Source organism: Macaca nemestrina, chromosome 8, assembly GCF_043159975.1.
Source record: "Macaca nemestrina isolate mMacNem1 chromosome 8, mMacNem.hap1, whole genome shotgun sequence".
In the NCBI taxonomy this organism is placed as follows: Eukaryota; Metazoa; Chordata; class Mammalia; order Primates; family Cercopithecidae; genus Macaca; species Macaca nemestrina.
The window spans coordinates 37,236,306-37,252,108 of NC_092132.1; the positions used below are offsets into that span (position 1 = coordinate 37,236,306).

At 38.9% G+C, this 15,803-nt stretch overlaps 1 long non-coding RNA gene across 1 annotated transcript in view; it reads left to right on the plus strand.

Moving 5' to 3' along the window:
* The window catches only part of LOC139355786 (uncharacterized), a 168,933-nt gene extending 154,799 nt beyond the window's left edge, over positions 1-14,134 (plus strand). The window contains exon 3 of the long non-coding RNA XR_011606830.1: positions 13,599-14,134. This is a non-coding gene — a long non-coding RNA (uncharacterized lncRNA). The remainder of the gene's footprint in view (positions 1-13,598) is intronic.
* The last annotated feature ends 1,669 nt before the right edge of the window (positions 14,135-15,803 follow it).

Below are 15,803 nucleotides of genomic sequence, written 5' to 3' on the forward strand. Positions count from 1 at the left end.
ACTTTTAGAGCTTTATCATTTTTTTCTCCCACTCCATTCCCACTTCGACAAACTTGATTCATGCCCTCACCTCACTTGACTTGTCTGAACAATTTAAGCAGCTTAATGATTGTTTTGCCTCTGACCTATTTCTCACCTCTCACCCCTAATCCATCCTCCAGACTACCCTGGGTGATTTTCCTAATAAGCAATCTGCTCACACCCTCTCTGCTGGAAAACCAGTCATTGCTTCTGATTGCCTAAAATGCAAAGTCTAAACTTTGCTTCACATTCGAGGTCCTCAGAAATCTAGGCCCAACTTACCTTGCTAGTCTTATACGTGCCACTCCTAAATGCCCCTTCTATACTCTGTCCAGGTTATACTTTGTGTTGTCACAACACACCATGCTTTTCCTCATGCAAGTTCTTCCATCTAGAATGTCCATCTTTGTCTCTGCCTGGTTAATTATCTCACTTCCTCACTGAAGCTGTCCTCAACATCCTAAGACAGTTCATCACTTCTTTTTGCTCTCACAGGATCGTGTATGGAATAATAACTACTATTTACTGAGCGCTTACTAGGTACCAGGCACTGTGCCTAACTAAGCATTTTACAGACGTGATCTCATTTAATCTTCCCAGCAGCCCTATGAGGTAATCTGGCCTTTTTATGGTGTCTTCTCATTCATTGTTTTCCTGTCTACATCCTCATTAGAAGAGACTAATCTTACTCATCTTATCTGAACCACCTCCTACTATAAAAGTCTGATCAAATTGGGCACTCAGTAAATGTTTGTTGAGTGAATGACTATTGGACTGAATCTAGTAAAATACACAAATTCAATAGGGCACTTTAAAAAGTAACTTGTTATAGAAGATTGACTTTACCGTACTCGATTGAAGCCACAACCCTGAGAATATGCTTCCTAATCCAAGCAGCTCTCTCCTTGCCTCTGGCATGCTGCTTGATATTCCCACTGTCCTCAAAAATGCCTTCAATTTCTTTATTTTTTATTCTTACTGCCACCAACCTAGAAGAGACCCCGTCTTGTCTCTTGCGTGATCTACTCATCCACTTTCAGAATCTGTCATCTTTGTTACTTTATATCTTAGAAAAGATCCGTCCTCCTAAAATACAAGTCAGATTATATATTTCTCAGCCATATGTGGTGACTTGCACCTGTAATACTCACACTTTGGGAGGCCGAGGCGGGCAGATAGCTTGAGCCCAGGAGTTCAAGACCAGCCAGGCCACACGGCGAAACCCCGTCTCTACTAAAAAAAAAAAAAAAAATACAGAAATTAGCCAGGCTTGGTGGCGGGTGCCTGTAGTCCTAGCTACTCAGGAGGTTGACGTGGAGGTGATAAGGTAGAGGATCACCTGAGCCTGGGAGGTCAAGGCTGTGGTGAGCTGTGATTGTGCCACTTTGCTCTAGCCTGGGTGACAGAGTGAGAGAGACTGTCAAAAAAGAAAAAGGAAGGAAGGGAAGGGAAGGGAAGGGAAGGGAAGGGAAGGGAAGGGAAGGGAAGGGAAGGGAAGGGAAGGGAAGGGAAGGGAAGGGAAGGGAAGGGAAGGGAAGGGAAGGGAAGGGAAGGGAAGGGAAGGGAAGGGAAGGGAAGGGAAGGGAAGGGAAGGGAAGGGAAGGGAAGGGAAGGGAAGGGAAGGGAAGGGAAGGAGGGAGGGAGGGAGGGAGGGAGGGAAGGAAGGAAGGGAAGGAAAGGAAAGGAAGAAAAGAAAAAAAGAAAAAAAGAGAGAGAGAGAGATTATATATTTCTCTTGCTCAAAAAACATACCTGTTCTAGAAGGAGTCTTTTCTTCCAGCCTGAATTTTGGAAATCTCTGCAGTTTGGCCCCAGATTTATCTCCCACTACATTCTAAATCGTATAGTCCAATCAACCTCAAAGAGTCCCCATTCTTACCTCTATGCCTTCATTTATTGTAATCATTCTGCCTATCCGGGCTGCCTGTTTCTCCACATTGTCTATAAAATTTCTATCTCTTCCATGATGCTTTTCTAGAACACACCAGTCAGATATAACCACTTTTTCCCCCATATGCTTATTCCACTGACAGCTTATAAGAGATATTTTGAATTTTAAAATATCTTGCATAGTCTAAAGTTAGCTCTTTGAGCAATCAAGTAGACCTTTTCAGTTAACTGCCTGCCTCATAAATGATCTCCTTTTTTGAACATGTCTTCTTCCTCATACCAGGTGAGTCCTCTCCAACTGTGCTTCTACCAGATTAGCCTCTTTCTTGGAACATAAGCAAATCAATCAGGAATGGGAACCTGATCATGCTGGGCTGGCTAGATTCTCTCTCCAGAGTCGATGTTCTTGGGACCAAAAAAAAGAAAAAAAAAAAAAGTTTTTAAACCTAAGTCTGTCTCCTAATTGAGGAGCTGGGAACTAGAGAATTGTTGCCCATAGCCAGTAGTGATATACCTGTGAGGGTGGGTCCCACCAGACTGACCTCTCTGCTTACATTGATATATATCTAAAGGCAGCCCTGGCTGGGCATGGTGACTCACATGCTGGGAGGCTGAGGCAGGCAGATTGCTTGAGCTCAGGAGTTTGAGACCAGCCTAGGCAACATGGAGAAACCATATCTCTAGGAAAAATGCAAAAATTAGCCAGGCTGACTTGGTGTCACGTGTGCCTGTTGTCCCAGCTACTTAGGAGGCTGAGGTAGGAGGATCACTCGAGCCCAGGAATTTGAGCTGCAGCGAGCTGTGTTTGCACGACTGCACTTCAGCCTGGGTGACAAAGTGAGACCCTTGTCTCAAAACAAAACAAAACAAAACAAAACAAACAAACCAACAGAAAAAGGTAGCCCTCTAGGTAGGTGCAGCTTCAGATGCTGGGCCCAAATGTATAATGTATGCAGTGACCTTGGGTAGCCATAGCACTGTCCTTTATAGCTGAAGAGGCAGAGAAAGCTGGGCTGCTGAAAGAGCAGGATGGACCAAATATATGAGGGAAAAAACAAAGAATAAACAGAGAGAGAGAGAGAGAGAGAGAGAGAGAGAGAGAGAGAGAGAGAGAGAGAGAGACAGTACATGAGAGTATGCTGCTGTCGGTTCCTGTCAGCTTTCCTGATACTGGATATAGACCCTATAGAAACACCGTTACTTGTGTTTTTCTTGGGAAAATCCAGTATTCTTTCAATAAACTCCCTTTTTAGTTCAAGGGCAAAATGATTCCTGTTTTAGGTGTCTAATCCCTCAAGACCCAGGGTAGCTTTTTAGAGTAACTAGCAATGTCAGGCACCTGGTGGACACATGTTGAATGTAGATTGGACCACTGGTTTTTAACCTTGACTGTACATTAGCAATACCTGGGATGCTTTTAAACCTACCCATGCCTATGCTCTGGTTTCTCTTCAAAACGAATAAACCTACCCACGCCTGCATCACACGGGAGACCATCTGAATTCAAACTGGGTTAGATGAGAGGACACACACATTGGCATTTTTTAAAGCTTCCTTTAACCCATTTGAGATCAGGGTTTATCGTCATTTGGTTATATGTTATAAAACTATATATACTGAGGGAGAGCTGGTACCATACTAAGCCATTTTCATTTACTAACTCATCTATGTTGAATCAGTTACCAGATTACACCATCTGGGGAAAGAATCGAATAGTTAGGGTAAGGGTTGCATTGGGAGTGGTGGAGGCAAGTGTGTAAAAGAAAGGAAGGACAGGCATGAGTTTAGTACATATTTGTACCAAACAGCAAATTACCAGGGCACAAGGAGTAGCTGTATAAGCCAGCAGCTGATCAAGCAGAAGGAAATGGGGTTACCATAGTCTATTTCGTTTCAAAAATATGAAATTTTAATTTTAAAAACATTTTATTTTTTAAAAATTTGCTACAATTTTAGTTTGAAGGTCAAGTCAAGACAATCTAACATCCTAGTGAGATCAGCATAATATATAGGTCAGCATTAAAGCCCTATATCTAATTATTAGTTCTATATTGATAATCTAATGAGAAAAGATGTCATTATTAGGAGGCAGCATAAACTTCTAAGAATACTAAATGTATATTTTTAAGGCTCTTTTCTTAATTTTTCCACACCTCTCCTTGAAAGCAAATATGACTACATCCTGCTTAAAATGTTAGTACTGTGCCTCTTCTTAATGTATTATCTTGTATTGTGGCTGTTTCAGTGCTTCTCTTTTGTTTTCTGTTAATTACAAGCTCCTAGAGCAAGCAGTCATGGTTTTAATCTTTGTAGCCCCCATAAGAATCATTCTTCAATTTACAGCATGTTACTTTTGTGTGTTGTATTACATATATCAGTTAGGCATAAGTTCTGCTGCAACTAATGGTAAATCCTACCACAGTGGCTGAAACTGTGGCTTTATTTTTCTCATATAAAAGAAATCCAGATATAGGCAGTCCAGTGTTGGTGCAGCTTCCCAAGGAAGCATTAGGGACACACATTCTTCTCATCTTCCTGCCTCTGCTGTCCTAAGTGTTAGCCTGTCACTTCACGGTTACAAGTTACCTGCTGTCCCTCTAGGTACTGCATTTGTTGAAGGCAAGAAGGAGACAGGTTCAAAAGACCAAAAGGGGCTGGGCACAGTGGCCATCTGTGTAATCCCAGCATTTTTGGAGGCCAAGGCAGGAGGATTACTTGGGCCCAGGACTTCAAGACCAGCCTGGCCAACATGGTGAGACCTCATCTCTACAAAAAATACAAAAAAATTAGCCAGTTGTGGTGGCACAGGCTTGTAGTCCCAGCTACTCGGGAGGCTGTGGTGGGAGGATCACATAGGCTTGGGAGGTAGAGGCTGCAGGGAGCTGTGCAATTGCACCACTGCACTCCAGCCCAGCTGACAGAGAGCAAGACCCCGTCTCAGAGAAACAAACAAAACAAAACAAAAAAACCAAAAGGAACATTCCAGTCCAGTCTATCCTAAAAGTTTTCCTGGAGTCACAGCCAGTAACAGCTCATTGATCAGAACTAGACACATGGTTACTCCTGGGCCAATACTGGAAGATGTCTAAGAAGAAAGAAATTGTGGATAGGGGTTGGGTCAGCCAGAAACATTGTACCACAAGGTTTGAGTCTAATTGGAGCTGAAAGGAATACTTAAGATTATTTGGCACCCCCTACTGAGATCTGACAGTTGAGAAAACAGCGGCCCAGAAATGTCTGAGATCCATAGCCAGGTAATGGCAGAAGAGAGACTAACCAAAGATTCAGTTATTATAATTCCTAGGCCATTTCACATTCCATATATACATGGACCATTAGAACTACCGATTTTAGAAGCTACAATTCATTTCCAAAGATGGAATTTAGAACATTGGAACTTTATTTCGGCTGTCTGCAAAATAACCTCCCCCTCCCTATAAATTTTCAAAGCAGCAAGTGGGAAGAAAGATCCTCCAGTCCTTTGACTTGAAAGAAGATAAAATAAACTGTTCGAAATTTCTGTAGGACATGTCCTTTGTCAGCTGTCCTCTTGCTCTTTATAATATGGGAGGTTGTTTTTAAAATCTCGAATGCATAACAAATTCAATAAACAATGACAATTCAAAAGTGTTCAAGTATCCAGTTTGCTCTTCTTCCTTAGTATACACTGCCCTTTAAATTTTTTCCTAGAAAAAAATTTTAAAAATGTGTTGTTGCTATCAAATGACCGTAATCCTGGTCCTTGGCCAAAAACTAAACAAAACAAAAAAGGCTTTGCTAAGTATATACATTGAAAGAATTATCAATCATAATTTTTTAGTTTCCCTGCACGACTAGTTCTAGCTCCCTAGACATGATATGCACATTGCAGCAAGAAAAATAAAAATATGTCTCCATTTTAAACAACAAATTTTATACAAAAGTGTTAATTATTACTTCTCTATAGCTGTGTGATTTTTAATCATTATGAGTAATCATCAAGCACCACTTATACATCTTTCTTTGTGAAGTATGATAGTTTCAGTTCCTATCCTCTAAGAGCTTACAATACGATATGTCAGAAATAGAAGCATGCAAGCTAAATTTAATCTGGGTATAGTAGAGACTTTTTATATAAACATGTCAGTGGAAGCTCTCCTAATACCACCATTACAGGCTACCAGTGTTATAATAAGCTTTTTTCATCATAGTAAAAATGAGAGTCAATAAAGTGAGGTTTATACAACTAAAGTTTAAAGCTACTCAGACCAAGGTTCACATCCCGTACTATTATAGACCAGGATATCTTGCTTCTTTGAGATCAGTTCTCATCTACTGTGGGGGTAAAAATAAAAGGCTCCAGTTATTGAATTATAGCAAGAATTAAATAAAATAAGCTTAACATAGTTTACCACAAATAGTAAGTGCTGAATAAGTAATAGCTATTGTTATGTTTAGGCTGATATAATTAAACAAGACAGTATATATATGTATCTGAAATAGTAAATCATGTTAAAACAAATCAGTTATATTTTTATCATGTTCAAACATATTTGGGCCTAGATTATGTGGACTTATAACTTTTCATAAATATGTCAGTAGCCTTATACATATATGTTTAGCATATGTGTTTTTCTATCATTCATCCATCTGCTGTAGCGTGCAGCTATTTTATGCCACTTTAAGGATTGATTCAGCAATAATCTGGCTGCTACCACCAAACTCTGTTAGGGAGAATGATTTCTACAAAAATTTTACTTCATAGGCTATCATTTTAAATAGAGGGAGGTGCAGCAAAAAGATGGTTTATCATAAATTTTGTAATAACCCTACATAGTTTTCCCAAGTCAATTTTAATCTGTTTGGGGTGTGTAGTTTATCGGTTATATTTCAGTTTCCATGTCAACAGATGCAATCATTGCATACACATTCTGCAGCTGGGTAGACAGGCAGTCTCCTCTGAGACTTCAACTTGCAAATAAAGCAGTGTGTGAGTAAGAGGCAAGCATTCTTCTCCAGGAGACTTAGCACTGCACTTCTAGGATACCAGTCTCAGGTGATAGCCAAAGCAAGGCTTCCAAATCCAGCTCTTTCTCCAGGTCTCTCATGGAACAACTGAGACATCTTTAACCAGGGCATAAAGACACTTCCACTTCTGCTTTTAGAATTTGGTACTTAGGTTAAATAAAACACAATGAAAAACCATACACTCAGTACCTGGTTCTCATCCATCTTTTAGGATTTCCTGTGTTTCTGAAGTGGAAATTTACAAAAACACAGTTGAGCTGTTCTGAAAATAAAATTTGGATGATGAAAAATAAAGTCATAGAAATCACCGCAAAAAAGTAGGAATCAAAGAAACTTCTGTAACAAAAATTACCGAAGATTCTTTCATGATGCTGTGAAACTGAGATTCTGCATTCATTTGAGCCACTTCAAAACACAGTGAAATATTTTATATGTAATTGACGCAGTTAAAAGAAAAATAATTTAACCTTTTGTTATGGAAAATTGTCAAACATACACAAAATTAAAGAGAATAATGAAATGAGCCTTTATGTACCCACCTCCCAATTCCTCAATTATCAATATTTTGGCACTTGTTTTATCTATATACCCTGCACAAATTTTTTACCAGATTTGATTAAAGTGAATCATGTAATTTCACTCATAAATATCTACATCTCCAACTGATAAATATATTTTTTAAAAAGTAACAGTTATGCTGTCATCTATAACAGCTAAAAAATGAACAATACTTAAATATTTAAAAATTCTATTTTAAGTTAATAATATAAAAGAGATTGATGTTGACAGTTGTATACATTTTAAAATCATAAATAAATTACTTCCATAAAAATTTTTAAATTATTTCTTTTTCCCACAGAGAACAAAATATTTTGTAAACATTGTTTGTTGTCCTGGGTTTTTCTCACTCTTTTTCTGGAGGAGGGATATATAAACTTCTAGTTAGTTCCTGTCATTTTATGATAACAAGGATACTCATTAAAGAAGCTAATCTTTGTTAACTGACATAACATCAGGGATTCTATGATTCTGTCGTCAGTTCCTCTTCAGTTGGCCCAGAAGTAAGTACCAAGAAGTTATCATTTCCATGTCTGTCATTACTTAAAACTAGCTAGTATGAGCAGGACAGAGGCCATGGAAGTTGAAATCCGCTAAGGAGTATCAAACAACAAACCTGACGAATCAACTAGAAGAGAAAAAGAAAAGAAAAAACAAACAAAACTAGCTAGTATGTTTATGAACTCTATCTGTTTCATTAAAGGCCATTGACCAAGCTATTTCTCCATGAACACCTTTCTCTTAGAATGACTCGTGTTCCATTTGTGGAGTACCAGTCTGCCTTTGCCTTTCCACTTACCAACTTTTGTAGGGGGTCTTTCTGATGTTTCCCATGCCGATCTGTTTGTGGCTTCTCTGCCTCTTTCTCTAGCTTTGGGGATGTCTTTATCTGCCTCATTTTTCTTTTTCCCCATGTTCATCTTTTGTTTCCTCTCTAATCTCTGCCTCTCCTTCATAGTTGTTAAATTTATTGAATATAAGGTGATATTTCCTATTCTTAATCTTCAAAATAGACAGAGGGTAACAGACCTAAATGTAAAATGCAAAACTACCAAACTCCTAGAAAATCAAATCGGAGAAAACTTACATGACCTGGGGTATGACAATGAGTTTTTAAGTACAACACCTAAGGCACAATCCATGAAAGAAATAATTGATAAGACAGACTTCAGTAAAATTCAAAACTTCTGCTCTATGGAAGACAATGTCAAGAACATGAGAAGACAAGCCACTGAATGGAAGAAAATATTTGTAAAAGACACATCTGATAAAGGACTGTTACCCAAAATGCACAAAGAACTCTTGAAATTCAACAATAAGAAAACAACCTGATTTTAAAATGGACCAAAGACCTTAACAGACACATCATCAAAGAAGCCATACAGATAGCAAATAAGCATATGAAAAGATGCTCCACTAGGGAAATGGAAACTTAAGAATGAGGTAACACTACACATCTATTGATATGGCCAAAATCCAGAATACCAATGACACCAAATATTGGCGAGTGGAGGAACAGGAATTCCCATTCATTGCTGGTGGGAATGCAAAATGGTGGAGCCACTTTGGAAGAAAATTCGATGGTTTCTTACTAAACAAACTTTACCATATGATCTAATGATCACAATCCTTGGTATTTACCCAAAGGAGTTGAAAAGTTATGCCCACACAAGAATCTTTACACAGATATTTATAGCAGATTTATTCATAATTGCCAAAACACAGAAGCAACCAAGATGTCCTTCAGTAGGTGATTAGATAAGTAATCGGTAATCTATGGTACATCCGGACAACAGAATAGTATTCAGCACTAAAAAGAAATGAACTATCAAACCATGAAAAGACTGAAGGAAACTGAAACGCATGTTACTAAGTGAAAGAAGCCAAGCTGAAAAGGTTGCATACTGTATGATTCCAACTACATGACCTTTTGAAAAAGGCAAAACTATGAAGACAGTAAAAAGATCAGTGGTGCCAGAGTTTGGAAGAGGCGGGAGGGATGACTAGGTGGAGTACAGGGTATTTTTAGAGCAGTGAAGATACTCTGTGGGATACTATAACGATGGATACATCTCATTAGACATTTTTCCATAGAATGTATAACAATGAGACTGAATCCTGGGACTTTGGGTGATTGTGGTGTGTCAATGTAGGTTCATCAATTGTGACAAATGTGCCAGCCTGGTGTGGGATGATGATAATGTGGGATGTGGTGCTTAAGTGGAGGCAGGGAAGTAGAGGAATTTGTATAGGAGATCTCTGTATCTTCCTCTTCACTTTGTTGTGAATGTACAACTGCTCTGTAAAAGACTCTTTAAAAATAAGAAATAGATAAAACAAAGTTCTTTAAAAAATTAATTTCATAATAGATGAGATAAACATTTGGGGCTTCTCTAAAAGAAAATAAAATTGTTTTTCACTTAATTTTTTTTCTTCTTTCAGACTGGTAGCTCTCTTAGCATGTTTTGATAGAATACATATTTAAGCATTCTTATAGTTAGCTAGCTATACAATGTATGTTCACTGAAGATTATTTCCAAAGAGCTCTAAGCAGTTTTGTAACTGGGAATTTTACTCATTCTCATGGCATGCGTGCTCGTAGGATAAAATGTATTGTATGATGCTCTGATATTTGGGAAGGGTAATACAGTTTAGAGAGCTTCAAAACATCACTCAGCAGATGAGTGCAGTCCCCTTGCTAGTACTCAGTGTTTTACCTAGAAAATTTGTAGTTATTCCAATTGGATTACGTCATTAAATACAGATTTTTGTCAGCCTTGTTAAAAACCCTTACATCTAGAAGACGTCTTAGAGACTAACCTAAAATTCTTTAATTTTACTCATTGGGAAATTAAGACTAAGGGAGGCCAAGGATTGCCTAATAAGTTAGAAATGGAGTTAGAACTAGAACCTCAGTTTCCTGACTACCAGTCCAGTACTTTCTAGAACTTTCCCTATAATTTTGGGAAATAAGGAATATGTTGCATGGTGTGAGAGGGCGGTGCTTGCTCTCATCAGTATAACATGCTCTGTGAGTTGTTTTCCCAGGGTCCCTGATCCTCCCACATGCTTCAAGCCAATGGGGTCTAGAACACAGGATTACATTAGGACGGTGGCTGGAGCAAGAGTATGATGGAAGAAGGTTTAGTTGGCTTTTGTTAGCATCATGCTGGAATGCAGCTAAGGGTAATATAGTAATATGTCAGGATACACTTTCAAGGCAATTTCAAAATAGAAAAATCTCTCAGTGGAGCAGAAAATATTGAAATAACTTACAAAACAGCGTTCCAGTTTACATCTGTGAAAGGGAAAAGATGTCCATTCTTTCCTCCACCTTTAATGATTCACTGTATTTGTTGGCCTAATGAGTTGTTGTCATTTTTATTCTCTTGCATTAGTAAGTTCCCAAAGAGCATGTCACTAGATTTGATTATATGATGACATATAAATGAGAAAATATGCCACATTCTTTTTTGTGTGAATAAAGCGTCTTGCTAATAACAATGGGGAAAATAATAATATGCAGGCCCTAAATACTTGTGGAAGTGCTTTAATATCAATGCCTTTTGCTCTCCAAAAGCAATCTCAGGACATATGTTTTGGTTTTCAACCCTCAAAATGGATAAGCTCTATTTTAAGGCACTATTAGCATTATTTATTATTAGCTCTTTCTCTCATGTATTTTCAAAATTATTTGCTTTATATTTATGTTTAAAAGAACTCCCTTTAATAATATCATTTCAGAAATAAATAAATAATAATAAATGGCATCGTTTCATTAAGAGAGTAGTCAACAATTCACTGTACTTTTTAAATAGGTTAGAATTAGAATTACTGCTGAAAAACCACTGTTCTTCATTCTGTGTTTCCAATGAGAAAAATAAATCAATATTAGAAAATGTCACTTTGGTGAGGTTATTAACAACCTTAAATTACAGGGAGGTTCCTCTAAAGAGGAGAAAAGGATGATAAAACACGTCTACTTGAAATGGCTTCATAGTTTAAGCAAACAGCATAGCCAAAAAATGTCCCACCCAGCAGGAAATGGTAACATCCTTAAAATATTCCAGAGAAATAGACTGTTTCAACAAAAAGGAAAAAAAAATCAACCCACGACATCAATTGAATTTTGACTGAGACTGTTGAAGACTTCGGCTGGAAAAACATAATACTAGGGAATCTAAAACTCTTAAACAGCATTGGAAAATGCAGACCCTTGGGGGAAAAAATGTAGGATAATGCATAAAAATAAGGTATGGATACTGATCATATGTTGTAATTCAGTGTTTTTCTCCCACATTAAGCTTTGAGTATAAAACTGAACAATGTCACAATATAGCTACTTTATTCAATCTAACTAAAATACACTCACTAGAAGATATACTTCCAGATCTTTATACTTCACATCTAACTTATGCTGTGAACTACTAAAATTATCTTTACAAAAATATCCCATGACACCCTAAAAATTGTTTGTAAATTGTAGTAGCTCCCCCCTCCCATTATAATATCAAACAATCAAGAAATATAAATAGTATGTAGTCATAGAAGTTTATATAATTGAAAGAACTGAGAACTTCAAAGTTGGTTTAAATGTTTATATCCTAGTTACCAGTCCATGGGCTTGGATAGGTATTTAGTTTCTCTGAGCCTCAGTTTTCCTTATCTATCAGGTGGGATTAAGAATATTTACCCTATTGGGTCTCCTTTACCACTTAAGCAAGATGACAAATATCTTAGTGCATGGTAGATGCTCAATTAATGTTTGTTTCTTCCATTTTTCTGATTAGGATGCAGCTTGAATTAAAACCTAGAAAAATAAATTTTTTTTGAGACGGGGTCTCACTCTGTTCCAGGCTGGAGTGCAGTGGCATGATCTTGGCTCACTGTGACCTCTGCCTCCTGAGTTCAAGTGATTCTCCCACCTCAGACTCCCCAGTTGCAGGGACCACAGGCAGCGCCACCACACCTGGCTAATTTTTGTATTTTTTAGTAGAGATGGGATTTCACCATGTTGCCTAGGCTTGTCTGTAACTCCTTAGCTCAAACCATCCGCTGGCCTCAGCCTCCCAAAGTGTTGGGATTACAGATGTGAGCCACTGCACCCAGCCTAAAACTTGGACATCTTAAAAAGGAGACCAGGCTGGGCACGGTGGCTCAGGCCTGTAATCCCAGCACTTTGGGAGGCCGAGGCAGGTGGATCACAAGGTCAGGAGTTCAAGACCAGCCTGGCCAATATGGCAAAACACCATCTCTACTAAAAATACAAAAATTAGCCGGGCGTGATGGCAGGCACCTGTAGTCCCAGCTACTCAGGAGCCTGAGGCAGGAGAATCACTTGAACCCAGGAGGCGGAAGTTGCAGTAAGCCGAGATCGCACCACTGTACTCCAGCCTTGGTGACAGAGGGAGACTCCATTTCAAGAAAAAAAAACAAAAGCAAAAACAAAGCAAAAAAAGAAACAGGCCAGTACTTTTTCCCCACAGATTACACAGACTGTTGTGATAAGCTGGAGGGCCACCCTGGGAAGAAGCCTGGGGAATAAAGATTTGTCTAAAGAAGAAGCCCTAAAAAATTTTAGACTCTTCAGATGGATAGTGTGATAAGCAAGAAGAAGGCTGTGTATGTATTAAGCGTGGAAATGATGTGGTACGCCCTGTCTCTCTGACATCTAGTGTATCATAGGAATCTTGGTGGGTAGACAAGTACTCTAACACACTGGGCTGGGTTGTGTTCTGTATTGCATTTTAATCTTTTCTTGCAAATCTCAATTTTTCTCAGTGAAGCCTGGTAACACTTTTTTTGTGTGTGTGTGTGGGGCGGGGCTGTCTTTAGCAATTTAATTCTCAATGTAGGCTGTTGTGATATTTGTTTTACAAAACGTACAGGTAACAGTTAAGGGACTAGTTAGCATTTGTATAGAATACCGCCACCTTTTGGTTAGATTTCAATGAGAAACGCAGATGTTTTAAGTGAGCTATCTGAAAATACATTTTTACAAAACTGATCAGGCAAGAGCTATCTCAAATATATTTACTTTTATTTAACAATCCTATTAGTGATTGAGTATAGTATTGTCTGGTCAAGATAAGAGTGTTCCCTCTTATTTTCTACATACTCAGTTTCTGAAAGTGCTCTGGGAATGCCACTCTTCGGCAACAACTGGATAAGCCTAAATTCATAGTTGTTTTCCTATGATATGGAAGGTTAAAGTCACTGCGGATGGCCATTCCTACTTAAGAGGTGATGTTTTGAGAAAACTAATATATCTTCATCAGCTAACTGAAGCTTCACCATTCTTACTGCATGTCATCACTCAGACATTGCCATGTGAGGTTTGTATTTTTTTTTTATTTTATTTCTGGGCCTATCTTTAAGAGCTTGCTTTACTTTTATCACCAGCTTTTTACAGATGAGAAAATTTCAACTTAGGTTAAACACAGGAAAAGTCACAGCTTGAGTGGGACAGAGGTGTCCTGGAAACTCTGTCTGATGACACCAGAAACCATTCTCATTAGACCCACGTTGTATTCCTGAAAGAGTCATGATTTATTTCCCCTGATGTCATCTCATCTTCTAAAGTACAAAACAAGAACTGCCATGGCAAATTAGCGGGAGGCTGACCCTGTCTTCCATTCTTTCTTTACCTACCCACTCTTGAAAATTTTATTTGGTCCAATGACTTCAATCTACCCACTTATTTATCCTGCAACACCTACCTTAGCCTCTCTTTCTCTCTCTCTCTCTCTCTCTTTTTTTTTTTTTTTTTTTTTTGAGACGGAGTCTCACTCTGTTTCCCAGGCTGGAGGGCAGTGGCACCATCTCAGCTCACTGCAACCTCCGCCTCCCAGGTTCACGCCATTCTCCTGCCTCAGTCTTCCGTGTAGCTGGGAGTACAGGCGCCCACCACCATGCCCTGCTAATTTTTCCTTTTTTTTTTTTTTTTGTAGTTTTAGTAGAGACGGGGTTTCACCGTGTTAGCCAGGATGGTCTCGATCTCCTGACCTCATGATCCACCCGTCTCGGCCTCCCAAAGTGCTGGGATTACAGGCATGAGCCACCGCACCCGGCCTCTTTTTTTTTTTGAGACAGAGTCTCACTGTCGTCCAGGCTGGAGTGCAATGGCATGATCTCGGCTCACTGCAACCTCTGCCTCCTGAGTTCAAGCGATTCTCATGCTTCAGCTTATCAAGTAGCACGCCACCATGCCGGCTAATTTTTGTATATTTAGTAGAGACAAGGTTTCACCATGTTGGCCAGGCTGGTCTCAAACTCCCAACCTCAAGTGATCTGCTCGCCTCAGCCTCTCAAAGTGCTGGGATTACAGGCATGAGCCACCGTGCCCAGCACCTTAACCTCTCCCTTAAATTCAAATTCCAAACCCATATCGGTAACTTCTGGCTAGAATATTTCACCATTACAGAGATTAAACTTGACTAAAGTGGATGCTCCCTTTTCTGAAATAATTTTCTCTTCCTAACCCTCCCTAAATCACTCCTGATTTTTCCTTCTTCCTCTTCCCCCACATCATGTCAGTTACATAATCCAATTAGTTGGTTAATTGATTTAGTTCTTAAATATTTACTGGATGCTCATTGTGTCCCCAAGCACAGGGCTGGGAGCTAAGAATTTATCAACATAAATCCCTGCCCTTGAATGGATTTCAGATTATTACTTAATGTCTTTCACATTCAATACTTTCTTTCCATTCCCACTGGCAATGTTTTAAACTAACTCATGTCTTGTCAGGCCTGGTCCCTTGCAGGAGTTTCCTAGCTGGTGGTTTATCTGCTTCTATTCTCCCTGCTTGTCCCCAGGCTCACCCCCATCCTTAGACAGTATCTAACCTTTCTATTTGTTACCAACAGGAAACTCTTTCTGAACCCTACTTGGCAATGTTCTTCTTTGCTCATATGCCGTTAATTGTTGTTATTGCTGGTAGAATTATGTTCAAACCTATTAGTCTGTGTTTTAAGGATCTTTACAATCTGCTCCTCCATTTTCAGTCCTCCTTCTTACCATAGGAATAGTTATTAAAGCATGGTCTTAGATTCCTTCAATCAGAATCACATAGGTATCTTATTAGAGATATAGATTTCTTGTCTGCCAGTGAATCACTATCTTGCGCTACGCCTGAGAAATTGGAAAGTAGTCTCCGACATCTAGGAGCTGGCTGGGCTTCGTAGTGAGGCCATGATGTACTTCTGTTGAACACAAGTAATTTCACAGAATGCCAACATTAGACAAGGTTGTTTGGTGATCATGATGACCAATCTGTAATCAAGAAGAAACACAGACAAAAACAAGAACATTGTGCAAACCAGAAG